The sequence below is a fragment of the Thermobia domestica genome, chromosome 4, assembly GCF_964235325.1.
Source record: "Thermobia domestica chromosome 4, izTheDome1.hap1.1, whole genome shotgun sequence".
Classification (NCBI taxonomy): domain Eukaryota; kingdom Metazoa; phylum Arthropoda; class Insecta; order Zygentoma; family Lepismatidae; genus Thermobia; species Thermobia domestica.
In genome coordinates this window covers 81,158,990-81,177,552 of record NC_137457.1, presented here as the reverse complement: position 1 = coordinate 81,177,552, position 18,563 = coordinate 81,158,990, and positions in this window count along the sequence as shown.

Here is an 18,563-nt window from a genome sequence, read left to right as displayed (position 1 = left end):
TTCAAGGGAATTTAGATATAGGGTACATTTCGCTCGGGAAATTATTACCCTCTTTCGTGAGAAGTCATTTTTTCCTGGTCAATTATTACGCTCTTTAGATGAAATTTACTGTCAAGGTGAAGCGAGTTTAGGTATAGGGTATAACTTGCCCGGGAAATTGTTACCCTTTTTTCTGTAAAGTCATTATTTCCTGGTCAATTATTACCCTTTTTGGAGAAATTTACAGTGTAGTTCATGCGAGTTTAGCTATAGCGTACATTTTTCCCGGGATATTATTACCCTTTTTCGTTAGAAGGGATTTTTTCCTGGTCAATTATTACACATGTTAGGAGAAATGTATAGTGTAATTGTTTGGAGTTTAGCAAGAGGGTACTATTTCCCCGGGATATTATTATCCTTTTTCCTGTGAAGTCATTTTTGCCTGGTGAATTATTACCCTGTTTAGGAGAAATTTACTATGCAGTTAAAGCGAGTTTAGCTATAGGGTACAATTTGCTCGGGATATTATTACCGTCCTTCGTGAGAATTCATCTTTTCCTTTTCAATTATTAGCTTTCTATGGAGAAATGTATAGTGTAATTCTTTAGAGTTTAGCAGGAGGGTACTATTTGCCCGGGATATTATTAAAGTTTTTCTTGTGAAGTCATTTTTTCTGGTTAATTATTACCCTTCTTAGGAAAAATGTATAGTGTAATTCTATAGAGTTTAGCGAGAAAGTACAATTTGCCCGGCAAATTATTACCGCCTTTAGTGAGAAGTCATATTCTCCAGATCAATTACCACCCTTTTTAGGAGACATTATTTGGTGTAGTTCAAGCGAGTTTAGTTATAGGGTACAATTTGCCCGGGATATTATTACCCTCTTTCGTGAGAAGTCATTTTTTCCTTGTCAATTATTACTCTCTTTAGGAGAAATTTACTGTGTAGTTCAAGCGAGTTTCGCTATAAGGTACAATTTGCCCGGGAAATTATTACCCTCTTTCGTGAGAAGTATTTTTTTCCTGGTCATTTATTACCCTCTTTAAAAGAAATTTACTGTGTAGTTCAAGCGAGTTTAGATATATTGATCAAATTGCCCTGGAAAATATTACCCTTTTTCGTGACAAGTCTTTTTTTTTCTGATCAATTATTACCTTTTTTAGGAGAAATTTACAGTGAAGTTAAAGCGAGTTAAACTATAGGGTACAATTTGCCCGTGATATTATTACCCCCTTTCGTGAGAATTCGTTTTTTCTTGGTCAATTATTACCTTTCTTAGGAGAAATGTATAGTGTAATTCTATAGAGTGTAGCAAGAGGTTACTATTTGCCCGGGATATTATTACCCTTTTTCCTGTGAAGTCATTTTTTTCTGGTCAATTATTACCCTCTTTAGGAGAAATCTACTGTGTATTTCGAGCGAGTGTAGCTAAGGGTTAAATTTGCTCGGCAAATTATTACCGTCTTTAGTGAGAAGTCATTTTCTCCTGGCTAATTATTACCCTTCTTAGGAGAAATTTACTGTGTAGTTCGAGCGAGTTTATCTATAGTGTACAGCTTGCCCAGGAAATTACTAATCCCTTTTGTGAGATGTCATTTTTTCCTGATCAATTACCACCCTTTTTAGGAGAAATTTACTGTGTAGTTCAAGCGAGTTTAGTTATAAGGTACAATTTGCCCGGGATATTATTACCCTCTTTCGTGAGAAGTCATTTTTTCCTGATCAATTATTATCTCTGTTAGGAGAAATTTACTGTCTAGTTCAAGGGAATAAAGCTATAGTGTACATTTTGCGCGGGAAATTATTACCCTCTTTCGTGAGAAGTCATTTTTTCCTGTTCAATTATTACCCTTCTTAGGAGAAATGTATAGTGTAATTCTATAGAGTTTAGAACGAGGGTACTATTTGCTCGTTATATTATTACCCTTTTTCTTGTGAAATCATTTTTTCCTAGTCAATTATTACCTTCTTTAGGAGAAATTTACTGTGTAGATCAAGCGAGTTTAGCTATAGGGTACAAATTACCCGGGAAATTATTACCCTCTTTCGTGAGAAGTCATTTTTTCCTGGTCAATTATTACCCTCTTTAAAAGAAATTTACTGTGTAGTTCAAGCGAGTTTAGCTATAGGGTACAATTTGCCCGAGAAAGTAATTCCTCTTTCGTGAGAATTAATTTTTTCCTGGTCAATTATTAGCTTTATTAGGAGAAATGTATAGTGTAATTCTATAGAGTTTAGCTTTATAGTACTATTTGCACGGGATACTATTACAGTTTATTGTGTGGTGTCATATTTTTCTGGTCAATTATTACCACCTTTAGCAGAAATTTACTGTGTAGTGCAAGCGAGTTTAGGTATAGGGTACAATTTGCCCGGGATATTATTACCCTCTTTCGTGAGAAGTCATTTTTTCCTGGTTAATTATTACCCTTCTTATGAGAAATTTCTTTGTAGTTCAAGCGAATTTAAGTATAGGGTACATTCTGCGCGGGAAATTTTTACCCTCTTTCTTGTGAAGTGATATTTTTCTGGTCAATTGTTGGCCTTCTTCGGAGAAATGTATAGTGTAATTCTATAGAGTTTAGCACGAAGGTACTTTTGGCTCGGAATATTATTACCCTTTTTCTTGTGAAGTCATTTTTTGCTGGTCAATTATTACCCTCTTTAGGAGAAATTTATTGTCAAGTTCAAGTGAGTTTAGCTATAGGGTACAATTTGCCCGGGATATTATTACCCTCTTTCGTGAGAAGTCATTTTTCCTGGTCAATTATTACCCTCTTTAGGAGAAATTTACTGTGTAGTTCAAGCGAGTTTAGCTATAGCGTACATTTTGCCGGTTAAATTATAACCCCCTTTTATGAGAAGTCTTTTTTTCCTGATCAAATATTATCTTTTTTAGGAGATATTTACAGTGAAGTTACAGCGAGTTAAACTATAGGGTACAATTTGCCCGGGATATTATTACACTCTTTCGTGAGAAGTCATTTTTTCCTGTTCAATTATTACCCTTCTTAGGAGAAATTTATTGTCAAGTTCAAGTGAGTTTAGCTATAGGGTACAATTTGCCCGGTATATTATTACCCTCTTTCGTGAGAAGTCATTTTTTCCTGGTCAATTATTACCCTGTTTAGGAGAAATTTACTGTCAAGTTCAAGCGAGTTTAGGTATAGGGTATAACTTGCCCGGGAAATTGTTACCCTTTTTCCTGTAAAGTGATTATTTCCTGGTCAATTATTACCCTCTTTAGGAGAAATTTACTGAGTAGTTCAAGCGAGTTTAGCTATAGCGTAAATTTTGCCCTGGATATTATTACCCTCTTTCGTGGGAAGTCATTTTTTCCTGGTCAATTATTACCCTTGTTAGGAGAAATGTATAGTGTAATTCTATGGAGTGTAGCAAGAGGGTACTATTTCCCAGGGATATTATTACCCATTTTCCTGTGAGGTCATTTTTGCCTGGTGAATTATTACCCTCTTTAGGAGAAATTTACTGTGCAGTTAAAGCGAGTTTAGCTATAGGGTACAATTTGCCAGGAATATTATTACCGTTTTTCGTGAGAATTCATCTTTTCCTGTTTAATTATTAGCTTTCTAAGTAGAAATGTATAGTGTAATTCTATAGAGTTTAGCACGAAGGTACTTTTGGCTCGGAATATTATTACCCTTTTTCTTGTGAAGTCGTTTTTTGCTGGTCAATTATTACCCTCTTTAGGAGAAATTTATTGTCAAGTTCAAGTGAGTTTAGCTATAGGGTACTATTTCCCAGGGATATTATTACCCATTTTCCTGTGAAGTCCTTTTTTCCTGGTTAATTATTACCCTCTTTAGGAGAAATTTACTGTGTAGTTGAAGCGAGTTTACTTATAGGGTAAAATTTGCCCGGGAAATTTTTACCCTCTTTAGCGAGAAGTCACTTTCCCCTGGTCAAGTTTTATTCTTCTTAGGAGAAATTTACTGTGTAGTTCAAGCGAGTTTAGCTATAGGGTTCAAATTGCCCTGGAAATTATTACCCCCTTTTGTGAGAAGTCTTTTTTTTCTGATTAATTATTACCTTTTTTAGGAGAAATTTACAGTGAAGTTAAAGCGAGTTAAACAATAGGGTACAATTTGCCCGAGGTATTATTACCCCCTTTCGTGAGAATTTGTTTTTTCTTGGTCAATTATTATCTTTCTTAGGAGAAATGTATAGTGTAATTCTATAGAGTGTAGCAAGAGGGTACTATTTTCCCGGGATATTATTACCCATTTTCCTGTGAAGTCAATTTTTCCTGGTCAATTATTACCCTCTTTAGGAGAAATTTACTGTGTATTTCGAGCGAGTGTAGCTATAGGGTACAATTTGCTCGGCAAATTATTACCGTTTTTAGTGAGAAGTCATTTTCTCCTTGTCAATTATTACCCTTCCTAGGAAATGTATAGTGTAATTTTACATAGTTTAGCAAGAGGGTACAATTTGCTCGGGGTATTATTACCCTCTCTCGTGAGAAGTCATTTTCTCCTGGTCATATATTACCCTTCTTAGGAGAAATGTATAGTGTAATTCTATAGAGTGTAGCAAAATGTTACTATTTGCCCGGGATATTATTACCCTTTTTCCTGTGAAGTCATATTTTTCTGGTCAATTATTAACCTCTTTAGGAGAAATCTACTGTGTATTTCGAGCGAGTGTAGCTATAGGGTACAATTTGCTCGGCAAATTATTACCGTCTTTAGTGAGAAGTCATTTTCTCCTGGTCAATTATTACCCTTCTTAGGAGAAATTTACTGTGTAGTTCGAGCGAGTTTAGTTATAGGGTACAATTTGCCCGGGATAGTATTACCCTCTTTCGTGAGAAGTCATTTTTTCCTGATCAATTATTATCTCTGTTAGGAGAAATTTACTGTGCAGTTCAAGGGAATAAAGCTATAGGGTACATTTTGCGCGGGAAATTATTACCCTCTTTCGTGTGAAGTCATTTTTTCCTGTTCAATTATTACCCTTCTTAGGAGAAATGTATAGTGTAATTCTATAGAGTTTAGCACGAGGGTACTATTTTCTCGTTATATTATTACCCTTTTTCTTGTGAAATCATTTTTCCTTGTCAATTATTACCTTCTTTAGGAGAAATTTACTGTGTAGTTCAAGCGAGTTTAGCTATAGGGTACAATTTACCCGGGAAATTACTACCGTCTTTCGTGAGAAGTCATTGTTTCCTGGTCAATTATTACCCTCTTTAGGAGAAATTTACTGTCAAGTTCAAGCGAGTTTAGGTATAGGGTATAACTTGCCCGGGAAATTGTTACCCTTTTTCCTGTAAAGTCATTATTTCCTGGTCAATTATTATCCTCTTTAGGAGAAATTTACTGAGTAGTTCAAGCGAGTTTAGCTATAGCGTAAATTTTGCCCGGGATATTATTACCCTCTTTCGTGGGAAGTCATTTTTTCCTGGTCAATTATTACCCTTGTTAGGAGAAATGTATAGTGTAATTCTATGGAGTGTAGCAAGAGGGTACTATTTCCCCAGGATATTATTACCCATTTTCCTGTGACGTCATTTTTGCCTGGTGAATTATTACCCTCTTTAGGAGAAATTTACTGTGCAGTTAAAGCGAGTTTAGCTATAGGGTACAATTTGCCTGGGATATTATTACCGTCTTTCGTGAGAATTCAACCTTTCTCTGTTCAATTATTAGCTTTCTAAGGAGAAATGTATAGTGTAATTCTATGGAGTTTAGCAAGCGGGTACTATTTCCCCGGGATATTATTACCCATTTTCCTGTGAAGTCCTTTTTTCCTGGTGAATTATTACCCTCTTTAGGAGAAATTTACTGTGTTGTTCAAGCGAGTTTACTTATAGGGTAAAATTTGCCCGGGAAATTTTTACCCTCTTTAGCGAGAAGTCACTTTCCCCTGGTCAAGTTTTAGTCTTCTTAGGAGAAATTTACTGTGTAGTTCAAGCGAATTTAGCTATAGGGTTCAAATTGCCCTGGAAATTATTACCCCCTTTTTGTGAGAAGTCTTTTTTTCTGATCAATTATTACCTTTTTTAGGAGAAATTTACAGTGAAGTTAAAGCGAGTTAAACTATAGGGTACAATTTGCCCGAGATATTATTACCCCCTTTCGTGAGAATTCGTTTTTTCTTGGTCAATTATTATCTTTCTTAGGAGAAATGTATAGTGTAATTCTATAGAGTGTAGCAAGAGGGTACTATTTCCCCGGGATATTATAACCCATTTTGCTGTGAAGTCAAATTTTCCTGGTCAATTATTACCCTCCTTAGGAGAAATTTACTGTGTATTTCGAGCGAGTGTAGCTATAGGGTACAATTTGCTCGGTAAATTTTTACCGTCTTTAGTGAGAAGTCATTTTCTCCTGGTCAATTATTACCCTTCGTAGGAAATGTATAGTGTAATTTTATATAGTTTACCAAGAGGGTACAATTTCCCCGGGGTATTATTACCCTCTTTCGTGAGAAGTCATTTTCTCCTGGTCATATATTACCCTTCTTAGGAGAAATGTATAGTGTAATTCTATAGAGTGGAGCAAGAGGTTACTATTTGCCCGGGATATTATTACCCTTTTTCCTGTGAAGTCTTTTTTTTCTGGTCAATTATTACCCTCTTTAGGAGAAATCTACTGTGTATTTCGAGCGAGTGTAGCTATAGGGTACAATTTTGCTCGGCAAATTATTACCGTCTTTAGTGAGAAGTCATTTTCTCCTGGTCAATTATTACCCTTCTTAGGAGAAATGTATAGTGTAATTCTATAAAGTTTAGCACGAGGGTACTATTTGCTCGTTATATTATTACCCTTTTTCTTGTGAAATCATTTTTTCCTTGTCAATTATTACCTTCTTTAGGAGAAATTTACTGTGTAGTTCAAGCGAGATTAGCTATAGGGTACAATTTACCCGGGAAATTATTACCCTCTTTCGTGAGAAGTCATGTTTTCCTGGTCAATTATTACCCTCTTTAAAAGAAATTTACTGTGTAGTTCAAGCGAGTTTAGCTATAGGGTACAATTTGTCCGGGAATTATTTCCTCTTTCGTGAGAATTAATTTTTTCCTGGTCAATTATTAGCTTTCTTAGGAGAAATGTATAGTGTAATTCTATAGAGTTTAGCTTTATAGTACTATTAGCACGGGATATTATTACAGTTTATCGTGTGGTGTCATATTTTTCTGGTCAATTATTACCACATTTAGGAGAAATTTACTGTGTAGTGCAAGCGAGTTTAGGTATAGGGTACAATTTGCCCGGAATATTATTACCCTCTTTCGTGAGAAGTCATTTTTTCCTGGTCAATTATTACCCTTGGGAGAAATGAAATGTATAGTGTAATTCTATATAGTTTAGCACGAGGGTGCTATTTTAACGTGATATTATTACCCTCTTTCTTGAGAAGTCATTTTTTCCTGGTCAATTATTTCCCATCTTAGGAGAAATTTATTGTCAAGTTCAAGTGAGTTTAGCTATAGGGTACAATATGCCCGGAATATTATTACCCTCTTTCGTGAGAAGTCATTTTTTCCTGGTCAATTATTACCCTCTTTAGGAGAAATTTACTGTCAAGTTCAAGCGTGCTTAGATATAGAGTATAAATTCCCGGGAAATTGTTACCCTTTTTCCTGTAAAGTCATTATTTCCTGGTCAATTATTACAATTTTTAGGAGAAATTTAATGTGTAGTTCAAGCGAGTTTAGCTATAGCGTACATTTTGCCCGTGATATTATTACCCTCTTTCGTGAGAATTGATCTTTTCCTGTTCAATTATTAGCTTTCTAAGGAGAAATGTATAGTGTAATTCTTTAGAGTTTAGCAGGAGGGTACTTTTTGCCCGGGATATTATTAAAGTTTTTCTTGTGAAGTCATTTTTTCTGGTCAATTATTACCATCTTTGGGAGAAATTTACTGTGTAGTGCAAGCAATTTCAATTAATGGGTACAATTTGCCCGGGATATTATTACCCTCTTTCGTGAGAAGTCATTTTTTCCTGGTCAATTATTACCCTTGGGAGAAACGTAAAGTGTAATTCTATATAGTTTTGCAAGAGGGTACTATATGCCCTGGATTATATTACCCTTTTTCCTGTGAAGTCATTTTTTCCTGGTCAATTATTACCCTCTTAGGAGAAATTTACTGTGTATTTCGGGCGAGTTTAGCTATAGGGTACAATTTGCCCGGCAAATTATTACCGTCTTTACTGAGAAGTCATTTTTTCCTGCTCAATTATTACCCACTTTAGGAGAAATTTACTGTGTAGTTGAAGCGAATTTAGCTATAGGCTATAAATTCCCGGGAAATTGTTACCCTTTTTCCTGTAAAGTCATTATTTCCTGGTCAATTATTACAATTTTTAGGAGAAATTTAATGTTTAGTTCAAGCGAGTTTAGCTATAGCGTACATTTTGCCCGGGATATTATTACCCTCTTTCGTGAGAATTGATCTTTTCCTGTTCAATTATTAGCTTTCTAAGGAGAAATGTATAGTGTAATTCTTTAGAGTTTAGCAGGAGGGTACTTTTTGCCCGGGATATTATTAAAGTTTTTCTTGTGAAGTCATTTTTTCTGGTCAATTATTACCATCTTTGGGAGAAATTTACTGTGTAGTGCAAGCAATTTCAGTTAATGGGTACAATTTGCCCGGGATATTATTACCCTCTTTCGTGAGAAGTCATTTTTTCCTGGTCAATTATTACCCTTGGGAGAAATGTAAAGTGTAATTCTATATAGTTTTGCAAGAGGGTACTATATGCCCGGGATTATATTACCCTTTTTCCTGTGAAGTCATTTTTTCCTGGTCAATTATTACCCTCTTAGGAGAAATTTTCTGTGTATTTCGGGCGAGTTTAGCTATAGGGTACAATTTGCCCGGCAAATTATTACCGTCTTTAGTGAGAAGTCATTTTTTCCTGGTCAATTATTACCCTTCTTATGAGAAATGTATAGTGTAATTCTATAGCGTTTAGCAAGAAAGTACTATTTGCCCGGGATATTATTACCCTTTTTCCTGTGAAGTCATTTTTTCCTGCTCAATTATTACCCACTTTAGGAGAAATTTACTGTGTAGTTGAAGCGAATTTAGCTATAGGGTACAATTTGCACGGGATATTATTACCGTCTTTCGTGAGAATTCATCTTTTCCTTTTCAATTATTAGCTTTCTTAGCAGAAATGTATAGTGTAATTCTTTAGAGTTTAGCAGGAGGGTACTATTTGCTCGGGATATTATTACCCTTTTTCCTGTGAAGTCAATTTTTCCTGGTCAATTATTACCCTTTTTAAAGAAATGTAATGAGTAATTTACTTTTCTTAGGAGAAATTTACTGTCAGGTTCAAGCGAGTTTAGCTATATTGTACAAACTGCCCGGCAAATTATTACACCCTTTTGTGAGAAGTAATTTTTTCCTGATCAAATATTACCCTTTTTAGGAGAAATTTATTGTGTAGTTAAAGCGAGTTTAGCTGTAGGGTACAATTTGCCCGGGATATTATTACCCTTTTTCGTGAGAATTCATCTTTTCCTGGTCAATTATTACCCTTCTCGGGTGAAATGTATAGTGTAAGTCTATAGAGTTTAGCACGAGGGTACTTATTTCTCGGAATATTATTACCCTTTTTCTTGTGAAGTAATTTTTTCCTGGTCAATTATTACTCTTCTTAAGAGAAATGTATAGTGTAATTCTATAGAGTTTAGCAAAAGGGTACAATTTGCCCGGAATATTATTACCCTTTTTCCTGTGAAGTCAATTTTTCCTGGTCAATTATTACCCTATTTAAAAGAAATTTAATGAGAAATTTACTTTTCTTAGGAGAAATTTTTTGTCAGGTTCAAGCGAGTTTAACTATATTGTAAAAACTGCCCGGCAAATTATTACACCCTTTTGTGAGAAGTAATTTTTTCCTGATCAAATATTACCCTTTTTAGGAGAAATTTATTGTGTAGTTAAAGCGAGTTTAGCTGTAGGGTACAATTTGCCCGGGATATTATTACCATTTTTCGTGAGAATTCATCTTTTCCTGGTCAATTATTACCCTTCTCGGGAGAAATGTATAGTGTAAGTCTATAGAGTTTAGCACAAGGGTACTTATTTCTCGGAATATTATTACCCTTTTTCTTGTGAAGTCATTTTTTCCTGGTCAATTATTACCTTCTTTAGGCCAAATACTGTGCAGTTCTAGCTAGTTTAGCTATAGGGTATAATTTGCCCGGAAAATTATTACCCTCTTCCGTGAGAACTCATTTTTTCCTGGTCAATTATTACCCTCTTTAGAAGAAATTTACTTTGTAGTTCAAGCGAGTTTAGTTATAGCGTACATTTTGCTCGATATATTGTTACTCCCTTTCGTCAGAAGTCATTTTTTCCTGGTCAATTATTACCTTTGATGGAGAAATGTATAGTGTAATTCTATAGAGTTTAGCAAGAGGGTACTCTTTCCCCAGGATATTTATACCCTTTTTCCTGTGAAGCCATTTTTCGCTGGTGAATTATTACCCTCTTTAGGAGAAATTTACTTTGAGGTTAGAGCGAGTTTACCTATAGGTTACAATTTCAGGGGAAAATATTACCCTCATTAGTGAGAAGTCATTTTCTCCTGGTCAATTATTACTTTTCTTAGGAGAAATTTACTGTCAGGTTCAAGCGAGTTTCGCTATAGGGTTCATACTGCAAGGCAAATTATTACACCCTTTTGTGAGAAGTATTTTTTTCCTGATCAATTATTACCCTTTTTAAGAGAAATTTATTGTGTAGTTAAAGCGAGTTTAGCTGTAGGGTACAATTTGCCCGTGATATTATTACCCTCTTTCGTGAGAAGTAATTTTTTCCTGGTCAATTATTACCCTTCTTGGGAGAAATGTATAGTGTAATTCTATATAGTTTAGCAAGAGAGTACAATTTGCCCTGGATATTATTACCCTCTTTCGTGAGAAGTAATTTTTTCCTGGTCAAGTATTACCCTTTTTAGGAAAAATTTATTGTGTAGTTAAAACGTATTTAGCTATAGAGTACAATTTGCCCGGGACATTATTACCCTCTTTCCTGAGAATTCATCTTTTCCTGGTCAATTATTAGCTTTCTTGGGAGAAATGTATAATGTAATTCTATAGATTCTAGCAGAGGGTACTATTTGCCCGGGATATTATTAAAGTTTTTCTTGTGAAGTCATTTTTTCTGGTCAATTATTACCACCTTTAGGAGAAATTTACTTTGTAGTTAGAGCGAGTTTACTTATAGGGTACAATTTCAGGGGAAATTATTACCCTCTTTCGTGAGAAGTCATTTTTTCCTGGTCAATTATTACCCTTTTTAGGAGAAATTTATTGTGTAGTTAAAGCGAGTTAAACTATAGGGTACAAATTGCCCGGGATATTATTACACTCTTTCGTGAGAAGTCATTTTTTCCTGTTCAATTATTACCCTTCTTAGGAGAAATTTATTGTCAAGTTCAAGTGAGTTTAGCTATAGGGTAAAATTTGCCCGGGAAACTATTACCCTCTTTCGTGAGAAGTCATTTTTTCCTGGTCAATTATTACCCTCTTTAGGAGAAATTTACTGTCAAGTTCAAGCGAGTTTAGGTATAGGGTATAACTTGCCCGGGAAATTGTTACCCTTTTTCCTGTAAAGTCATTATTTCCTGGTCAATTATTACCCTCTTTAGGAGAAATTTACTGAGTAGTTCAAGAGAGTTTAGCTATAGCGTAAATTTTGCCCGGGATATTATTACCCTCTTTCGTGGGAAGTCATTTTTTCCTGGTCAATTATTACCCTTGTTAGGAGAAATGTATAGTGTAATTCTATGGAGTGTAGCAAGAGGGTACTATTTCCCCAGGATATCATTACGCATTTTCCTGTGAGGTCATTTTTGCCCGGTGATTTATTACCCTCTTTAGGAGAAATTTACTGTGCAGTTAAAGCGAGTTTAGCTATATTGTACAATTTGCCTGGGATATTATTACCGTCTTTCGTGAGAATCCATCTTTTCCTGTTCAATTATTATTAATTTTCTAAGGAGAAATGTATAGTGTAATTCTTTGGACTTTAGCAGGAGGGTACTATTTGCCCGGGATATTATTAAAGGTTTTCTTGTGAAGTCATTTTTCTGGTCAATTATTACCACCTTTGGGAGAAATTTACTGTGTAGTGCAAGCGAGTTTAGTTATAGGGTACAATTTGCCCGCGATATTATTACCCACTTTCGTGAGAAGTCATTTTTACCTGGTCAATTATCACACTTCTTGGGAGAAATGTATAGTGTAATTCTATATAGTTTAGCAAGAGGGTACAATTTGACCGTGATATTATTACCCTCTTTCGTAAGAAGTCATTTTTTCCTGGTCAAATATTACCCTTCTTACGAGAAATGTATAGTGTAATTCTATAGAGATTTGCAAAAGGGTACTATTTGCCCGGGATATTATTATCCTTTTTCCTGTGAAATCATTTTTTCCTTGTCAATTATTACCCTCTTTTGGAGAAATTTACTGTGTAGTTCGAGCATGTTTATCTATAGCGTACAAGTTGCCCGCGGTATTATTACCCCTTTTTGTCAGTAGTAATTTTTTCCTGATCAGTTACCACCCTTTTTAGGAGAAATTTACTATGTAGTTAAAGCGAGTTTAGACATAGAGTACTATTTTCCCGGGATACTATTACCCTCTTTCTTGGGAAGTCATTTTTTCCTGGTCAATTATTACCCATCTTAGGAGAAATTTATTGTCAAGTTCAAGTGAGTTTAGCTATAGGGTACAATTTGCCCGGAATATTATTACCCTCTTTCGTGAGAAGTCATTTTTTCCTGGTCAATTATTACCCTCTTTAGGAGAAATTTACTGGCAAGTTCAAGCGTGTTTAGATATAGGGTATAAATTCCCGGGAAATTGTTACCCTTTTTCCTGTAAAGTCATTATTTCCTGGTCAATTATTACAATTTTTAGGAGAAATGTACTGTGTAGTTCAAGCGAGTTTAGCTATAGCGTACATTTTTCCCGGGATATTATTACCCTCTTTCGTGAGAAGTCATTTTTTCCTGGTCAAATATTACCCTTTTTAGGAGAAATGTATAGTGTAATTCTATGGAGTGTAGCAAGAGGGTACTATTTGCCCGGGATATTATTAAAGTTTTTCTTGTGAAGTCATTTTTTCTGGTCAATTATTACCATCTTTGGAAGAAATTTACTGTGTAGTGCAAGCAATTTCAGTTAATGGGTACAATTTGCCCGGGATATTATTACCCTCTTTCGTGAGTAGTCATTTTTTCCTGGTCAATTATTACCCTTGGGAGAAATGAAATGTATAGTGTAATTCTATATAGTTTAGCAAGAGGGTGCTATTTTAACGTGATATTATTACCCTCTTTCTTGAGAAGTCATTTTTTCCTGGTGAATTATTTCCCATCTTAGGAGAAATTTATTGTCAAGTTCAAGTGAGTTTAGCTATAGGGTACAATATGCCCGGAATATTATTACCCTCTTTCGTGAGAAGTCATTTTTTCCTGGTCAATTATTACCCTCTTTAGGAGAAATTTACTGTCAAGTTCAAGCGTGCTTAGATATAGAGTATTAATTCCCGGGAAATTGTTACCCTTTTTCCTGTAAAGTCATTATTTCCTGGTCAATTATTACAATTTTTAGGAGAAATTTAATGTGTAGTTCAAGCGAGTTTAGCTATAGCGTTCCTTTTTCCCGGGATATTATTACCCTCTTTCGTGAGAATTGATCTTTTTCTGTTCAATTATTAGCTTTCTAAGGAGAAATGTATAGTGTAATTCTTTAGAGTTTAGCAGGAGGGTACTTTTTGCCCGGGATATTATTAAAGTTTTTCTTGTGAAGTCATTTTTTCTGGTCAATTATTACCATCTTTGGGAGAAATTTACTGTGTAGTGCAAGCAATTTCAGTTAATGGGTACAATTTGCGCGGGATATTATTACCCTCTTTCGTGAGAAGTCATTTTTTCCTGGTCAATTATTACCCTTGGGAGAAATGTAAGTGTAATTCTATATAGTTTTGCAAGAGGGTACTATATGCCCGGGATTATATTACCCTTTTTCCTGTGAAGTCATTTTTTCCTGGTCAATTATTACCCTCTTAGGAGAAATTTACTGTGTATTTCGGGCGAGTTTAGCTATAGGGTACAATTTGCCCGGCAAATTATTACCGTCTTTAGTGAGAAGTCATTTTTTCCTGCTCAATTATTACCCACATTAGGAGAAATTTACTGTGTAGTTGAAGCGAATTTAGCTATAGGGTACAATTTGCCCGGGATATTATTACCGTCTTTCGTGAGAATTCATCTTTTCCTTTTCAATTATTAGCTTTCTTAGCAGAAATGTATAGTGTAATTCTTTAGAGTTTAGCAGGAGGGTACTATTTGCCCGGGATATTATTACCCTTTTTCCTGTGAAGTCAATTTTTCCTGGTCAATTATTACCCTTTTTAAAGAAATTTAATGAGAAATTTACTTTTCTTAGGAGAAATTTACTGTCAGGTTCAAGCGAGTTTAGCTATATTGTACAAACTGCCCGGCAAATTATTACACCCTTTTGTGAGAAGTAATTTTTTCCTGATCAAATATTACCCTTTTTAGGAGAAATTTATTGTGTAGTTAAAGCGAGTTTAGCTGTAGGGTACAATTTGCCCGGGATATTATTACCCTTTTTCGTGAGAATTCATCTTTTCCTGGTCAATTATTACCCTTCTCGGGTGAAATGTATAGTGTAAGTCTATAGAGTTTAGCACGAGGGTACTTATTTCTCGGAATATTATTACCCTTTTTCTTGTGAAGTAATTTTTTCCTGGTCAATTATTACTCTTCTTAAGAGAAATGTATAGTGTAATTCTATAGAGTTTAGCAAAAGGGTACAATTTGCCCGGAATATTATTACCCTTTTTCCTGTGAAGTCAATTTTTCCTGGTCAATTATTACCCTTTTTATTAGAAATTTAATGAGAAATTTACTTTTCTTAGGAGAAATTTACTGTCAGGTTCAAGCGAGTTTAGCTATATTGTACAAACTGCCCGGCAAATTATTACACCCTTTTGTGAGAAGTAATTTTTTCCTGATCAAATATTACCCTTTTTAGGAGAAATTTATTGTGTAGTTAAAGCGAGTTTAGCTGTAGGGTACAATTTGCCCGGGATATTATTACCCTTTTTCGTGAGAATTCATCTTTTCCTGGTCAATTATTACCCTTCTCGGGAGAAATGTATAGTGTAAGTCTATAAAGTTTAGCACGAGGGTACTTATTTCTCGGAATATTATTACCCTTTTTCTTGTGAAGTCATTTTTTCCTGGTCAATTATTACCTTCTTTAGGACAAATACTGTGCAGTTCTAGCTAGTTTAGCTATAGGGTATAATTTGCCCGGAAAATTATTACCCTCTTCCGTGAGAACTCATTTTTTCCTGGTCAATTATTACCCTCTTTAGAAGAAATTTACTTTGTAGTTCAAGCGAGTTTAGCTATAGCGTACATTTTGCCCGATATATTGTTACTCCCTTTCGTCAGAAGTCATTTTTTCCTGGTCAATTATTACCTTTGATGGAGAAATGTATAGTGTAATTCTATAGAGTTTAGCAAGAGGGTACTCTTTCCCCAGGATATTATTACCCTTTTTCCTGTGAAGCCATTTTTCGCTGGTGAATTATTACCCTCTTTAGGAGAAATTTACTTTGAGGTTAGAGCGAGTTTACCTATAGGTTACAATTTCAGGGGAAAATATTACCCTCATTAGTGAGAAGTCATTTTCTCCTGGTCAATTATTACTTTTCTTAGGAGAAATTTACTGTAAGGTTCAAGCAGAGTTTCGCTATAGGGTTCATACTGCAAGGCAAATTATTACACCCTTTTGTGAGAAGTATTTTTTTCCTGATCAATTATTACCCTTTTTAAGATTAATTTATTGTGTAGTTAAAGCGAGTTTAGCTGTAGGGTACAATTTGCCTGTGATATTATTACCCTCTTTCGTGAGAAGTAATTTTTTCCTGGTCAATTATTACCCTTCTTGGGAGAAATGTATAGTGTAATTCTATATAGTTTAGCAAGAGAGTACAATTTCCCCTAGATATTATTACCCTCTTTCGTGAGATGTAATTTTTTCCTGGTCAATTATTACCCTTTTTAGGAAAAATTTATTGTGTAGTTAAAACGTATTTAGCTATAGAGTACAATTTCCCCGGGACATTATTACCCTCTTTCCTGAGAATTCATCTTTTCCTGGTCAATTATTAGCTTTCTTGGGAGAAATGTATAATGTAATTCTATAGATTCTAGCAGAGGGTACTATTTGCCCGGGATATTATTAAAGTTTTTCTTGTGAAGTCATTTTTTCTGGTCAATTATTACCACCTTTAGGATAAATTTACTTTGTAGTTAGAGCGAGTTTACTTATAGGGTACAATTTCAGGGGAAATTATTACCCTCTTTCGTGAGAAGTCATTTTTTTCGTGGTCAATTATTACCCCTCTTGGGAGAAATGTATAGTGTAATTCTATATAGTTTAGCAAGAGACAAATTTGCCCGGGATATTATTACCCTCTCTCGTGAGAAGTCATTTTTTCCTGGTCAATTATTACCCTTTTTAGGAGAAATTTATTGTGTAGTTAAAGCGAGTTAAACTATAGGGTACAATTTGCCCGGGATATTATTACACTCTTTCGTGATAAGTCATTTTTTCCTGTTCAATTATTACCCTTCTTAGGAGAAATTTATTGTCAAGTTCAAGTGAGTTTAGCTATAGGGTAAAATTTGCCCGGGATACTATTACCCACTTTCGTGAGAAGTCATTTTTTCCTGGTCAATTATTACCGTCTTTAGGAGAAATTTACTGTCAAGTTCAAGCGAGTTTAGGTATAGGGTATAACTTGCCCGGGAAATTGTTACCCTTTTTCCTGTAAAGTCATTATTTCCTGGTCAATTATTACCCTCTTTAGGAGAAATTTACTGAGTAGTTCAAGCGAGTTTAGCTATAGCGTAAATTTTACCCGGGATATTATTACCCTCTTTCGTGGGAAGTCATTTTTTCCTGGTCAATTATTACACTTGTTAGGAGAAATGTATAGTGTAATTGTATGGAGTTTAGCAAGAGGGTACTATTTCCTCAGGATATTATTACCAATTTTCCTGTGAGGTCATTTTTGCCTGGTGAATTATTACCCTCTTTAGGAGAAATTTACTGTGCAGTTAAAGCGAGTTTAGCTATATTGTACAATTTGCCTGGGATATTATTACCGTCTTTCGTGAGAATTCATCTTTTCCTGTTCAATTATTAGCCTTCTAAGGAGAAATGTATAATGTAATTCTTTGGACTTTAGCAGGAGGGTACTATTTGCCCGGGATATTATTAAAGGTTTTCTTGTGAAGTCATTCTTCTGGTCAATTATTACCACCTTTGGGAGAAATTTACTGTCAAGTTCAAGCGAGTTTAGGTATAGGGTATATATTCCCGGGAAATTGTTACCCTTTTTCCTGTAAAGTCATTATTTCCTGGTCAATTATTACAATTTTTAGGAGAAATTTACTGTGTAGTTCAAGCGAGTTTAGCTATAGCGTACATTTTGCCCGGGATATTATTGCCCTCTTTCGTGAGAAGTCATTTTTTCCTGGTCAAATATTACCCTTTTTAGGAGAAATGTATAGTGTAATTCTATGGAGTGTAGCAAGAGGGTACTATTTGCCCGGGATATTATTAAAGTTTTTCTTGTGAAGTCATTATTTCTGGTCAATTATTACCATCTTTGGGAGAAATTTACTGTCAAGTTCAAGCGTGTTTAGATATAGGGTATAAATTCCCGGGAAATTGTTACCCTTTTTCCTGTAAAGTCATTATTTCCTGGTCAATTATTACAATTTTTAGGAGAAATTTACTGTGTAGTTCAAGCGAGTTTAGCTATAGCGTACATTTTGCCCGGGATATTATTACCCTCTTTCGTGAGAAGTCATTTTTTCCTGGTCAAATATTACCCTTTTTAGGAGAAATGTATAGTGTAATTCTATGGAGTGTAGCAAGAGGGTACTATTTGCCCGGGATATTATTAAAGTTTTTCTTGTGAAGTCATTATTTCTGGTCAATTATTACCATCTTTGGGAGAAATTTACTGTGTAGTGCAAGTAATTTCAGTTAATGGGTACAATTTGCCCGGGATATTATTACCCTCTTTCGTGAGAAGTCATTTTTTCCTGGTCAATTATTACCCTTGGGAGAAATGAAATGTATAGTGTAATTCTATATAGTTTAGCAAGAGGGTGCTATTTTACCGTGATATTATTACCCTCTTTCTTGAGAAGTCATTTTTTCCTGGTCAATTATTTCCCATCTTAGGAGAAATTTATTGTCAAGTTCAAGTGAGTTTAGCTATAGGGTACAATATGCCCGGAATATTATTAACCTCTTTCGTGAGAAATCATTTTTTCCTGGTCAATTATTACCCTCTTTAGGAGAAATTTACTGTCAAGTTCAAGCGTACTTAGATATAGGGTATAAATTCCCGGAAAATTGTTACCCTTTTTCCTGTAAAGTCATTATTTCCTGGTCAATTATTACAATTTTTAGGAGAAATTTAATGTCTAGTTCAAGAGAGTTTAGCTATAGCGTACATTTTGCCCGT